Raw genomic sequence first — 13,113 nt, 5'->3', positions numbered from 1 at the left:
CCCCTGCAGCCAACTGCCAAGCCAGGGAGGTGCTGCAGGGGGGTCCCCCAATGTGCTTCCCGGCTGACCCATACTTCTGGTCCACTTCCAGGTTTGCCACCAAGCATGTGGAGAGCCACCTCTCTCCCTCTGCCCGCCCCCCCGCACTCCTGTGGGATGCTCCATCCACCCCAGCATTGCAGTGATCACAAACTGTGCCTGCTACCTCAAGGTATGTAGAAAAAACTTTTAAAGCTGTGTCTGTGTCTGAATTGCTGATTCTCCAAATCAGCATTGAATCTTCAGATTTGGATTTGGCAGAATCGAATCAGGGACAGTGATCTGAATCAACTAATCAACTCACTGTCCCTGATTTGGGCTGAATCTGAATCGAATAGAGCCCACTTCACACACTCCTAATTGCTGGGGGTGTATCTCTGCAAGCAGAGAACCCCAACTTTCCCCACTTCCAGCTACATGCTGAGGAAAGTCTGAGAGTGCATCTCTGGAACTGGGGAAAGCTGGGATGCCCCACTGTGGTACACAGTCACAGGGGTGGGACTACCGATCAGCTGATTGGTGGTCTCAGTCCTAGGACCACACCAGAATGAGCTTGACACTCCAGTGCAGTCCCAGGGCTGTAGCTGGCAGTCAGCTGACTGGAGGCTCTAGTCCCTGATCCACACCAGCGTCTTGGCTTCCCCTGCTTCCAGAGATATGTCCCTGGGATCTCTGGAATCAGGGAAAGTCAGGGTTCCCTGCTTGCAGAGATATGCCTCCAGCAGTGTCCAGGGCAAATCTCTGGAACTAGGAAACCTCAACTTTTTTTGTTTCCAGAGACTTGTTCTGGAGATTGTTGAGGTACATCTCTGGAAGTGGGGAAACCAGGCAGACATTCCCTGGGCTTGAGGGGTCCAATCCTGTTCAAGAAAATCCAGGACATACAGAACCAGACCCCACAAACCCAGGAAGTACCTGTCCAGCGTGTGTGACTGGTGCCACCTTAGTCAGCCAATCTTGATGACTGGGTGCTACATCCAGGGCTCCCATTCTCTGGCTGGTGCTTGCAGGGGGGCATGTGCACCCCGTATGTATTGCCACTGCTGTCTAGGGTGATAAGAGTGACACTATTAGTTGTTGCTTTGTGCCACCATAAAAATGTGACGGTAGACCTTTAGAGTCCTGTGATACCCTTGCTGTCAAACTCAAGGAAACACATTTAAGGAAACCAGATTTATGTGCAATGAAGTAGAAAGCAATTGTTTGGAAGCAATCAACAATTTTTTTTTACTGATGCAATATATGCTTTGAGTTTGTCTTCTACACAGGTGGGCTTTTTTGGGGAAAAGCTACAAAAAGTGTTGTTTGGAAAAATGTGAGAAAAATAACCCCAGGAAATAAAGGATAAACCTAATGGGTGCCAATTATGGATGACAGGGACCAAAGATATATAATATTTCTAAATAAGACTATGTATTCAGCAGAGCCACTTCACACCCCTTTGATCTGCACACTGAGACTTCTTCATGAACTGATCTCATTGTCCATATCTAGAACAGATGTGAAAAGTTTGCTGCTTCTATGGCCGCCTCTTTCCCTGCTCTCCGCTGTCCATAAAAGCTCTCTGCAACCAGAAACCCAAACAGTGAGTGGGGAGAAGGGAGAGAGAGCGAAAAAAAATAAGAGAGAAGGAAAATGTTTATCTGTTCCCTACTAAGCCTTAAAAACGTTTCTGCAACCACTTGCCCACCCCCTTAGAACCAAGGGAAGAACCCTACTAATGTTGTATATCTGATTCTCTAATGGCAGGTGTAAACATTACACAAAGAATTCTACCACCAAGTGCTTCAGAGTTATTCTTGTTCATCCAGGGTCATTTCTGAGGTGGAGTGGAACAATCTGAAGAGCCTCAGTGGCAGGTGACATCCGTCCCCTCACTTTTTGAGGCACTTTAAGGGCACTTACGGCATGCCTACATGTTGCCCTATGGCAACATTCTTACTGCGGCATGCTTTAGTACTTCCTTTTGGACATGGGCAACTGGTGCCTCCTGAGTCTGGGGGAGCACAATTTGTGGGCAGGCCTGGGGGCAGGCCAAAAGCCCCATGTCTACTCCTATACCTCTGTGCCTCCCCCCGCAACATGCCGCCAGCCTGCACGGCAAAAAATACTGCTTCAGGACTGGGGTGGAAGAGGTACCACACACCACTACCCCCACCCCTCCCTGGGCCACTCTTCCCGTCCCCCCACAAGTGCTCCAAGTTTCCCTTTCTCCCAGCAGCAGGAACAGAACCTCTGCTGTGGATCAGAGCACACTCTTACAGGTAGGAAGAGGAAGGGAGGGACCACGTGGGTGAGGAGGTGGGGCAGCGCTCTGGTTGGCCAGAGGTCTCTCTGATGCTCCAAGCTCTAGAGTGCTGTCAGGGAGGGTGGGGCTGGGTAGAGAAGCAGAGTGCGGTCCCCAGCTGTACAACTGGGATGGAGGGGATGAGCTCTGCATCTGGCCCCATCCTGAGCAGTGCCAAGTTGGGGTGCATCAACAGGTCCCCAGCACTTTTGGGGGCCAACCTGAGGAGGGGGGGTGTATGCCCCCTTACCAGTCTTCTGTGCTTTTGGAAGTACTAAAGCACGGCAGAGTAAGTGCCCATACTGCGCTATACACACAGCACACGGTTATTTTTAGCAGCTACTTCACTGCAGCAGCATGATATAATGGTGGAATGTGCTGCCACAGCAAAATAGCTGCTGGTCATGTGTAGACACCCATGGACGCTATGTTACCATAGTGCATTGCTGTGGTGACATGGTGCCACACGTAAATGTGCCCTTGGAGTGCCAAAAATGTTATATTCATAGATGCCCTTATTGATTAGTGCTTCCTACTTCCAGGATCACCTTTCCTGTTCCTGTGCAGAATAGGACATAAAAGTGATTATTTGATTAGTGGTTTCTTTCAGACTACATAGACCATTATATCATTTAGGGTCTGAACAAACTCTGTTGAAAGAAAGACTCTTTTCTTTTACTTCAACAGGAGTTGGACAGGACCTTAATTGATTTATTTCATTTAATGATTTGACTACATAGTTACTGAAATGTTTACAAAAACTTTCTAAGGGTAGCAACAGGGCCCAATTCAATTGAACCTTGCAGAAGTGATACTGACTCAGTAAAATTATTAGCATGGTGTATAAAGTTCACTTGAGAAAATGAATAGTTTTCCACTATCCTGCAGAATCCATTTTCTAATATATTAAGTAAACTGGCTTGTTTGTCACTTGATTTTATTTCTTTTTGTGTGCCTGTCCTAAACAGCCTACACCAGTGCTTCCCAAACTTTTCCTCAGCATGACCCCATTTCCTCAGTATGGCCCCTCACTCCAAACTTGCAGCCTCCCACCCCACCCAGGTGCCCTTAACCCCTGACCAACAGCCCCCTGGCCCTACCAATGCCCCTCATTCCCAATCCACAGCCTCCCACTCTCCCCAAATGCCCTAGTACCAGGGCCACAGCCCCCTAACCACCCACCCCAGCAGTACCTGAGCCCTGGTTGCTGCCCACAGGAAACAACAGCTGCTGAGGCCCTAGCATGAAGCCTGGCTCCCTGCCCTCCCACCCCAGACCCTTCCCCCACAGGTGGCATGGCCAGAGCAGACCCCTTGTAGGGGAGAGAATGCAGGCTGCCTGCTGCAAGGTTGAGGCTCCCTGTCCTGCTACCCTTCCCCTTGCCCCTGCAGCTCAGTGGGTGGGACCTCTGGCATGGGAAAGAGTGCTGCTCTGTGACCCCATCTGGGGTTGTGTCCCACAGTTTGGGAACCACTGGCCTACATACTGCAGAAGTACTTTGCTAATTTTTGGAAACACAGAAATAAACGACAATTCTGAACTTTGTACAGATGCAAAATATCCTTGACTTCAAAAGGAAGTCTGCCAGATTCAGGTTTCAATAAAGGTTCTTTACTTGTCTATGGGTTCATCTACACACATCTTACTGCGAGACTGATGCCTAAAATAAGAGAATTCAAGATTCTTTGTCTTACCTTTAAAGGTTGGTCATAACACTCACATCTTAAAAGGCTCAGGAAGCTCTGATTTCCATATATTTTAAAATTGTAGTGATTTCATTAACATTTCCAAGAAATCTTTGAAAGACTGAACTCTCCCACAATACTCTGACCATTTGTAGTTTCAGACAGATCAATAAAGCTGCTTTTCAGGGCCATTACTTTAAGATACAAATGTATCTGTGATTTAAGATGGAAGCATAGGCATTGATATTTTCCAAGTTGGGATCTGAGAGCTTACATCTCCTGGATGAAATGTTGAAGTTCAGGTGTTTACAGTTGTGAAGTTACATCTGTATTTACTCACCTAGGGAAATATGACCTTTGGCCAATCAGAGATGGGGGCAGGGCTGCTGTGCTGCACCACAAAAATGGTGACTGGCGCTACACTCAGACCACAAAATTGGGAGGCAGCTGCCCTGAATTTGGTAGGTCCCTAATTATTTGAGATGTTCAGATAGTCAAAGAATAGGAATCATATTATTTTTCACTACTGTTGAGTTCCTGAATGCTAATGATATTTAATTACTGCTTATTCCTGCCATCTAAATAGGAAGACAATGAATGCACATGTAGGATGTGAGACTATTTTTTCCAAAAGGTGATATTCTGAAACTTGGGAAAGAAGGTCAATTAGCATTCCCATAGAATCCTGCTTCTTACTGCTGAACTTGCAACTCCAGTAATATACTCCCGTAAATCATACACATGAGGAAAAGAATTGATTGGGGAGATGGATCCCACTGTTCTAATATAATAAATAGCAGTAGAACATCAATGGTTACTTTGTTACAGTGCCACAATAGGGGCACTACATAATGTTCTTGAGGAGCACTTTCATTATTAGCCCCAATTTTCAGACATAAATAACTTCTTGATGAAATCTGTTATTTCACCTACTTATTCCCAGCCCAAAGTAATTTTAAAGAAAAGTTTGACAAGGTTTTATACATCTGTTTTTCAAGGAAAAAAGTGAATTGTCAACTGTTGTGATTTAGAAAGTAGAGACCCTATTTTACTTGCCGCTTTACCTCTTCTGTCCCTCTAAAAATTAGGGCATAAGGGACTTGTGGGTATATTTGCTCTTTCAGTGTCTTTATTTTTAGTTTTCCAAAGTTTCCAGTTGGTATAAGCACAGCACAACCATGCAATGCTTCTCTTAAACTAGAGTTCCAGCTTTATGAACTCTTCACAGAGAAATCAACATTTACTTTTTTATGTTTTAAGATGCATTTGTTTCCCTTGGTAAATATTTCAATAAATGAAGTAGAATTCAACATTTGCAAATAAATCAGTAAGGTTATACTGAGGGCTATAGGGAATAGTCATATTTCCCTTGGTGAGTAAATACAGATGTAACATGCATTTTAATCACGCAAATATATGCTACATTTTAATTCTTTTCCACTTTTGTATTTTTAAGTCAATTCAAGTATATTCAACATTATGTCAAACATTTTAAACACAAAAATCAGGATATTCGAAGTTATGATTTTCCCAACATAATTGGATTTTAGTTACCCTGAAAATACTGTACCATCTTTTTAATAGTGCACTTGGTTAATTTAGAACTTTGTCATAAAATATAAAAAAGCATGAACATACTCTCACACACATTATTGCAGTTTGGCTGAATAGTTTATTAACAAAATCTAATCTTTTCAAAGGTTCCTCATTAAAGTGAAAGTGCCATCTGTGAATGCAATGCAATCTATTAAAGAGAACTAATACATAAAATACATAGGATCTATACATTTTCTATATGCTGTACACACACACAAACTGCACATAAGGTGGAAGATCAAACATTATGCATGTCTGGTTGTCCTCCAACACTTCAAACACTCTACAAAGATAAAAAGTTCCCATTTGGCTGTCATGCTTTTGTATCCACTGTCAGTGCTAGAGATGGTCATAAACAAGACAGTTCCATTTTAATGCTTACCTTTGCACGGGTCCTGTAAATCTTGCAGAGCATCCATGAACACAGTAAGTACCATAATGGATTAGAGCCAAAGTCCACCTCATTCAATCTGCATCTAGCTTATACCAGATGCTTTAAAGGAAGGTGGCAGATACGGGTTAATCTGCCCCTCACATTGGGTCTCATCCTGATCTCTCACAGTTGGAAATAGACACAAAGCTTACAATTATCTTCAAAATAACATGTTATTAATTATAATAACTCTGGACTTTCTTGTTACTCATTAAAAATGTATATTTTCATATTATATCTTGCTTGTGTTCAATGATTCCCTGTAGCAATTTCTTGCAGTTGCATAATAAAGAGGAGGAGACTAAGGCACAATTAGAAGCGTCTCCACTCCTGAGCTGGCCAGTGCCATGACACCAGCAGCGCAGCCAGTGACACTGTGTCACTGCCACCCAGAGTGCTCAGGAGTCATGTTATGCCTCTGATGATTTCAGTCAAGTCCACACATGGTTTTTCTATTGGTATAACTATTTTAGTTAAGAGAGATGGATTTTTACAAAATAATTATCCCAGTACAACCTCTTGTGCTCATAGACAGTTGCCTTATAGGATTTTCTGGATGGGAGGAGAGAAGCTATCTTGTATATCTCTTGTAAGTCTGACCCTTGACCCCAAATTACACCATCAAACACTTAGGATGATCCTGCCTTCTGCAGGGGTGTTGCACTGGATGACCTCCCGAGGACCCTTCTAGCCCTATTTTTCTATGATTCTGACCAAAATGTAATGTTGACTGAGACCGATATGTAATGTACACATCTTAGACCTACATGGAAATGGTATATCAGCATCATCACTAAGGGGAGAGATTGTTTTACCGTTGCTATGTTGTTATATAAAAAGCTCAATATTGCCAGTTCTTGCAAATTTATTGAAAAAACTCATGATTTTGTTATTTCCCCTAAAGACCATGTTTCTGGATTCAAGTGATTATATAAGAACCTTAGCTTTCATTAAAACAAAGTAGATGGGATATCAGGAAAAACTTCTTCATTGTTAGAACAGTCAGGCAATGGAAGAGACTGTCTAGGGAAGCTGTGGACTCTCCATCGCTGCAGTTGTTTAAGAGGACATTGGACACCCACTAGCTGGCATAGCTATCCTTATGTTCCCATGCTTCTGGCTTTTCTGGTCACCCCCTCCCCACCTTTCTATGTGTCAGGGAGTTTTTAAGTCCTTTCTCAAAGACATTAAGTGTTGGCTACAGCCAAAGCTAGGAATTTTGACTGGCATGTGCCAGTGCTCCTGCTGGGACTTAAACCCAGAGGTTCCTTCTTCTTGCCCCTCTGCTCAGGGTCAGACCAATCACCATCTGGGGTCAGATTGCTATAGGCTGTGGGGTGTTTTGCCTTCCTCTGTAGTAGGGGGCATGGTCCTTTTTCTGGGATCTCTTGAGGGTATATTAACAAACTTTTATAGAAAAAGGATGTTGGCTGCTGTTGTCCCCTGCTTTACCTGTGGCAGGGTAGGGTGTTATGCATTGTGTTGTGTCAGGGTTGACAGTAGTTTTACGAAGAGTTCAGATTATGGATTTGTATAAAATGGTTTGGATAGGGATGATTCTGCCTCAGGCAGGGGATTGGATTAGATGACTTCTGGAAGTCCCTTCCACCCCACCTCTTTGCATGCTACGATTCTAGAGTGTAGATCTGAGGGTTCTGAAGAAAATCTTCCTAATGTGACCTGAAAGTACCCTAAAAGCTTAGAAAATAGGGGGCAAATAAAATAACCTCAGATTTACAATTTTTTAACTGCATGATTTTAAAACCAATCGCATGGTTTTTGTATCTTGACTTCTGATTTGGGGTTATTACATTATAAGCTTATTTTGTAGCTATTTTTGATAGTTACAGAACGTACCACAACCTGAGAGCGGTAGCTGGCTCTTAGCAAATTACATATGACCTGATACTGGCCCCACGTAGGTTATTAACAAACCCCGTTGTGTAACTGTTTAGCCATGTGGCTCTCAACTTTTTTGGACTTGAGGCACTCCTCTAGAAATTTGTGAAATGAGTGCCATCCCTTTTAAAAAACTAATTGGTATATTCCAGGGTTTACTGACTTGTAGAGGAGCTGGGCAATGGGGTAAGGGATCCTCCAGGATGAGACTGTGCTTATCCTCCTTCCTCACACCTCACAGCACCCTAAAAAGGATCTGGTGGCACTCCAGGTTGCTGACGCACACTGGTGGAGAATTACTGGTTTGCCCTAGTTAGCAAGCTCTGTTCTTGTTTGTTTGCATTATATAAATGTATAGCTTTATAAATATATAAATGTAGATTATTATCTGCCTCCCAGGTTCCTAGACTCAATAAGCTTCCATAGTATGAACTCCTCATATAGCTGTACATGCATACACTCTATAATTCAATAATCATGCATGCATATCTAAAGGTAAAATTTAGCTTGAAAAATTACCACTGTCATTTAAGTTAGGTGTACGTTTGGCTTGGTTTCCTGGGCTAGTATACCAATATATTAAACCCTCAGCAACAGAGCTATGCGAGCCAAAGTTTATTATGTTAACCTAGCTTTAAACATTTTTATTTTGAGTGAGGTATATTTTCTGAAGGAAATTAAGCTCTGCTTATTTTCTTCTTCCCATTTTAATTTTTACTATATTTTCTTTTCCTTCAACCAAGTGATAAGCTGGCTCTCTGGAAATATTGACATTCAGATGCAAGCTCCTGATTATAGTTATACAAATACTTCTCTTGGATAAGTTGTTTTGCCCCATATTGAGTTATTTTACTACCATCTCAGAAACCAAATCACACTCTTTTCCTTTTCAGAGACCTTTCCAGCCAAGGGGAGGAGAAAGGAAATGTCCTGAATTTTACACTGACACTCTAGTCTAAGTGTAACTGTCTGTCACTCCCAACAGCCAATCATATCACTTTGGAGGATGGATTAGGACATTTCCTTATCTGACAGTAGCCTTAACAAACAGTTGGCACTGCCTATGAGGGAACAAGCTGCTGCCCAGTGCACATGGAGGGTGGGATTTCCTTCCTATTGTCTGCCTGCCTCAGTCCTGACTGCTTCATATGATTTCAGATCTCTTGGTGCTGCTCCCTAATTAAGAACTTAGCTATCAAAGGGGAGCCTATATATCAAATACTGTAATAAATGCAGATAAATGCATGTACAGGAGCAGAGGCTAAACAGGGCCAGCTAACATGGCTTCAAACTTGCATCTTAATGAGCACATAAGTCTCTTCAATCATGCTAAAGCTAACTTGAGTGAGCCAGAATGACTGAAAGTCATATATATTTCTTTGTCAATCAAGACAGGGCCTAAAAGCCAAGTCTTGCAAATGCTCAGTCACTTGAAGCTGGATCTTACAAGGTGGTGATCCTCATACAGGCAGAGGGAGGATCAATCACTTGAACACCTAATGCTTATGTCCTATTTATATGACAACTTTTATGCTAGAGTTTTTTTCCTCCCAGGTTATTGACTGTCAATCACAGTAACACATTTATTGAAGACAGGTCCTGAATGTTTGTTTCATGACACAAATATTTGTGCTTTGCCAAAAATAAACATTTGTATCCTGGAACAAACATTTGGAGAGTGTCCAGGCTAACCTTTACAAGTGCATTAACTACCACAAGTTATTTGGCAATCATTTAACTCCAGGTTAAAATCTCAAGGGTACGCCAACCTTGAGGGCTGGATAACACGTGTACATATGAATGTTCGAGTCAGACATATTGTAGGTTGAGTATTTGTATGACAAGTGTCCCAATAGTTTCCAAGGCATGAAAGGCTTGATCCTGCTCAAGCTGGAGACGATTGCAGTTTTACCCTCTGACAATATTACTGCTATGAACATGGGTATGGCCTACAAACAAACTACTCATAGTAGTTAGGGTTTACAGGCTCAGGCCCTAAATCCTTTTCTTTTTTAATATTTATGGCTCAGAGAAAAGTATATGCAGTGGGCTAAGCAGGGAGATGAATCCTATTGAACTCAAGTGTCTAATCTTTGAAATCAGGTACCTACACCATTAAAAATCCTAACCACTGAACATAAATTACACCCAAATGTTCAAGATGAGATTGCAGGCTTCTTGTAACCATACCAAAAGCAAATGCCTCATAATGGATGCTTATTATAAAAACATTGACTTTAAAACGAAACCTATATTCTTAATAATAATAACTAATAGTAATTTGGTATCGGCCAAAATCCTCAAGTAATATTAAAAGATAAAAACACAAAGGGTGATCTATCTGTTGTAGTTATCTTAGATATTCTAAATTGGTCTCTCATAATGCAATGAACAGCAAAATTGAATTTATATTACCGTTACACAACAAATTATATTATTTTTATTTTATTTGGGAGATACTAGGCAGACCTATGCACTATTGTATTATTGTGCACTATTCACTTCAACACGGTTGAACAATTTAGACTATTCACAGCACTTAAAACTAGGAATGTATGTAGAAGTCTTTTTTTTAGATCAGGTGTTAAGATGAGAGTATTCCTCATTTATTTCAAAGTAACTATTATTCACATGCATAAATGTTTACAGGTCAGAATGAGAATATGTAAAAACCGCAAGAAAAAGGATTTGGTTAAGCCTGTAATTGTGATGCAACTTGCTTCTTTCTTTTAGTTGATAAGGTGTATCACGATTATTAGAATGCATTTAACTAGCCTGGCATTAATATTAATCCAATATGCATTTAGTACATGTATAAGCACCCCATAAAATACATACTCTCTCTCCCTCTCAAAATAAGCACACACACATTTTACGCAAAACCATGCAAAGGGCTAAATATGATAAATTACAGACACTATTTGCTTACTTGTTTTTTTTAATATTTATCGTTTTAGTAGGCCTGATCCCACATATACATCTAGAACATGGGTGCATGAAGCTGAACTGGAAAGTAGCATCTGCTTTCACACACTAGGGCTGTTTCCCTGCCCAAAGTCAGTGGGCACTTTGGGATGGGGGGCGGAACAAATCCAGAGAGTCTCTAAATCACACTTGAGGAGGGAAGGACTTGCAGTATCAGCAGGGCCTGCTCTGTGCCACGCTCACTGCCCTCATCCTGCCATGGTGGGGCCCTGCCCCCCAAAAAGACTGATTGGAAGAAGCCAGGAGTTTCAGATCTGTTTAAAATGTATCCCATTAAAAAAACAACAACCCATGAAATAAACGAAATAAAAGCAGCAAACAGCAACTCCAGCAGACGCCACTAGAGTTCTCCTTCTCCCAAATATCCCCAGCACCATCCTAAACCCTGTTTACCCCAGAAACCTGAACTGTGGACAGACAGCAGAGGAGGAGAGAGAGGGAGCGAGCGCGAGAGAGAAAATTCAGACACAATAAAACTCTGAGGGGGGGGGGGGGAGAAAATATGTGGACGAAGGCGGCGGCGGCCTGGGGAAAGGATTGAAAAGTTTCCCCTGGCTGAACTTCTCCCCCCCTTTCCCTTCCCTTCCCCTCCCCGTCTCCTCCCGCAGCAGCAGGAGCGGCACCACACAAGGTGAGCGAGACTTTGGCGGCGGGCGGGCGGACGGGCAGGCGGCGGCGGCGGCGGCGCCGGGGTGCAGCCCGCGCCCGGCCCGGGGCCCAGGCAGACGCCGCGTCTCCTGCCGGGTGCGTTTTTTTTTTTATTTTAAATATGATGGAGGATTATAAACATGGCGCCTTAAAAAAAAAAAAAAAAAAAACCTACCAAATCCTGCGCACACACGCTGTTCCCCGGCGGCGGGGCCGGGGGCCTGCCTTGGGCTGGGGCCGCCTGGGGAGGGGGCAAGTAGGGACCCGGATTAAATGCGGCGCGTGTGTGCGCGCGGGGGGAGGCGGATTAACTCGGGTTAATAATAATGCATGGGGGGGGACATTATTAACTCGGGTTATTCACGATCTCCGCTCCCCCTCCCCGCCGATCCGGATTGTTGCAGCGGCGGGGGCCTCCGCGCGGGCCTGCTGCGAGCGGGGGAGCCGGGGGCTCGAGTGAGTGGTGAGGCCGCGCGGGGTGTGGCGCAGCCCGGCCACGGCCCCGCTCCCCCCCCCCCCGCGGGTTCAGTGCCTACTTTGCACCCCCCCCGGTGTTAGGGGAGGGGAGTGGAAGGGAAGGACCCGCCCCTCGCTCGAGGAGAGCCGACCGCCCGAGGCAGACAAGGGAGCGAGGCCGCGGGGCTCCCAGGCCGCGGGGCCCGGCCTTGCGTGTCCGCCCCTTGCTCGCCACGGGGCAGCCCCCACCGCCCGCGGGACACTCCTGCCGTGGGGGCACCGCTGCCTCCCCCCGGGGCAGCTCGTCACTCCTCCCGGCCGGGGCCGTTTGCTACAGTCCTGCTGGGAGCCAGCAGCTGCTTGGGCCCTGGGAAGAGGGGTGATAACTAGGGCTGTGGGAGACAGGGCGGCCTGAGGGACTTGAGGAAACTTTGGCATTTGGTCCTGGCCTCTTTTGTTCCCGGATCCCTCCCTGAGCGTGAAACCTGTTGTTGCCGATCTTGCCCGGTGCCAGTTTCAAAAGACATTTTCTTCCTGCTGGAGAACCAGGATTTTTGGGAGCTACGGACTGGAAGAAAGAAAATGTGGAGTATAATGTTGGCCGCTCGTTGCTCCTGGCCGGTTTGGCCTTGGGGTGTTTCGTGATAAGGCCTCGCACGCCACTCTGGTTGAGAACTAAACTAGAACGGCTTTTTATGAAGGGAAACCCTGGTGCCATAGAAAGGGTAGAAACCTTTCTCCCTCCCTGCTTTGCTCGAGTGCTCTTTCATGGGCAGCCTTGAATTCCTTCAGGGAAAGCTTAGAGACAGGTGAGGTTTGGGGGGGGGGTTGGGAAAATGCAGTTTCTGGTTTTGGGTTGCAATCCCTTGAGTTTTTCTAGTCCCCTGTCACTCATGGTGAAGGACCTGGCACCTCTCCACACATTTTGTTAATAATTTTGTTCTCAACCATTCAGAGTGCGTTACAGAAAGTCTTGAGGGAAGGAAAGCATTTGCTTACTGGTTTATATAAAAAGTGAAAGTGTACTCAGAATAATTCCCTGCGTAGGTTTACGTTTAGTGCCATGCTGAGTTCAACAGATTCGT

General features: G+C 44.4%; 1 protein-coding gene across 9 annotated transcripts in view; it reads left to right on the top strand.

Annotated features, from left to right (window-relative positions):
• The first annotated feature begins 11,315 nt into the window (after window positions 1–11,315).
• ZMYND11 (zinc finger MYND-type containing 11) overlaps window positions 11,316–13,113 on the top strand; it is a 178,393-nt gene continuing 176,595 nt past the window's right edge. For 2 of the 9 annotated variants that reach the window (XM_090047563.1, XM_090047559.1), the window contains exon 1: window positions 11,316–11,555. The gene's annotated coding sequence lies outside the window, so the exon portion shown is untranslated. Of the gene's footprint in view, window positions 11,669–12,198; window positions 12,838–13,113 lie in introns of those variants that run through there. The other 7 variants (XM_090047555.1, XM_090047557.1, XM_090047564.1 and 4 more) reach the window with 5 other exon arrangements.

Source organism: Crocodylus siamensis, chromosome 5, assembly GCF_052110815.1.
Source record: "Crocodylus siamensis isolate JL-2025a chromosome 5, ASM5211081v1, whole genome shotgun sequence".
NCBI classification, from domain to species: Eukaryota; Metazoa; Chordata; order Crocodylia; family Crocodylidae; genus Crocodylus; species Crocodylus siamensis.
The sequence above is the reverse complement of the archived record's forward strand: the minus strand, read 5'-3'. Positions and strand labels throughout refer to the sequence as shown.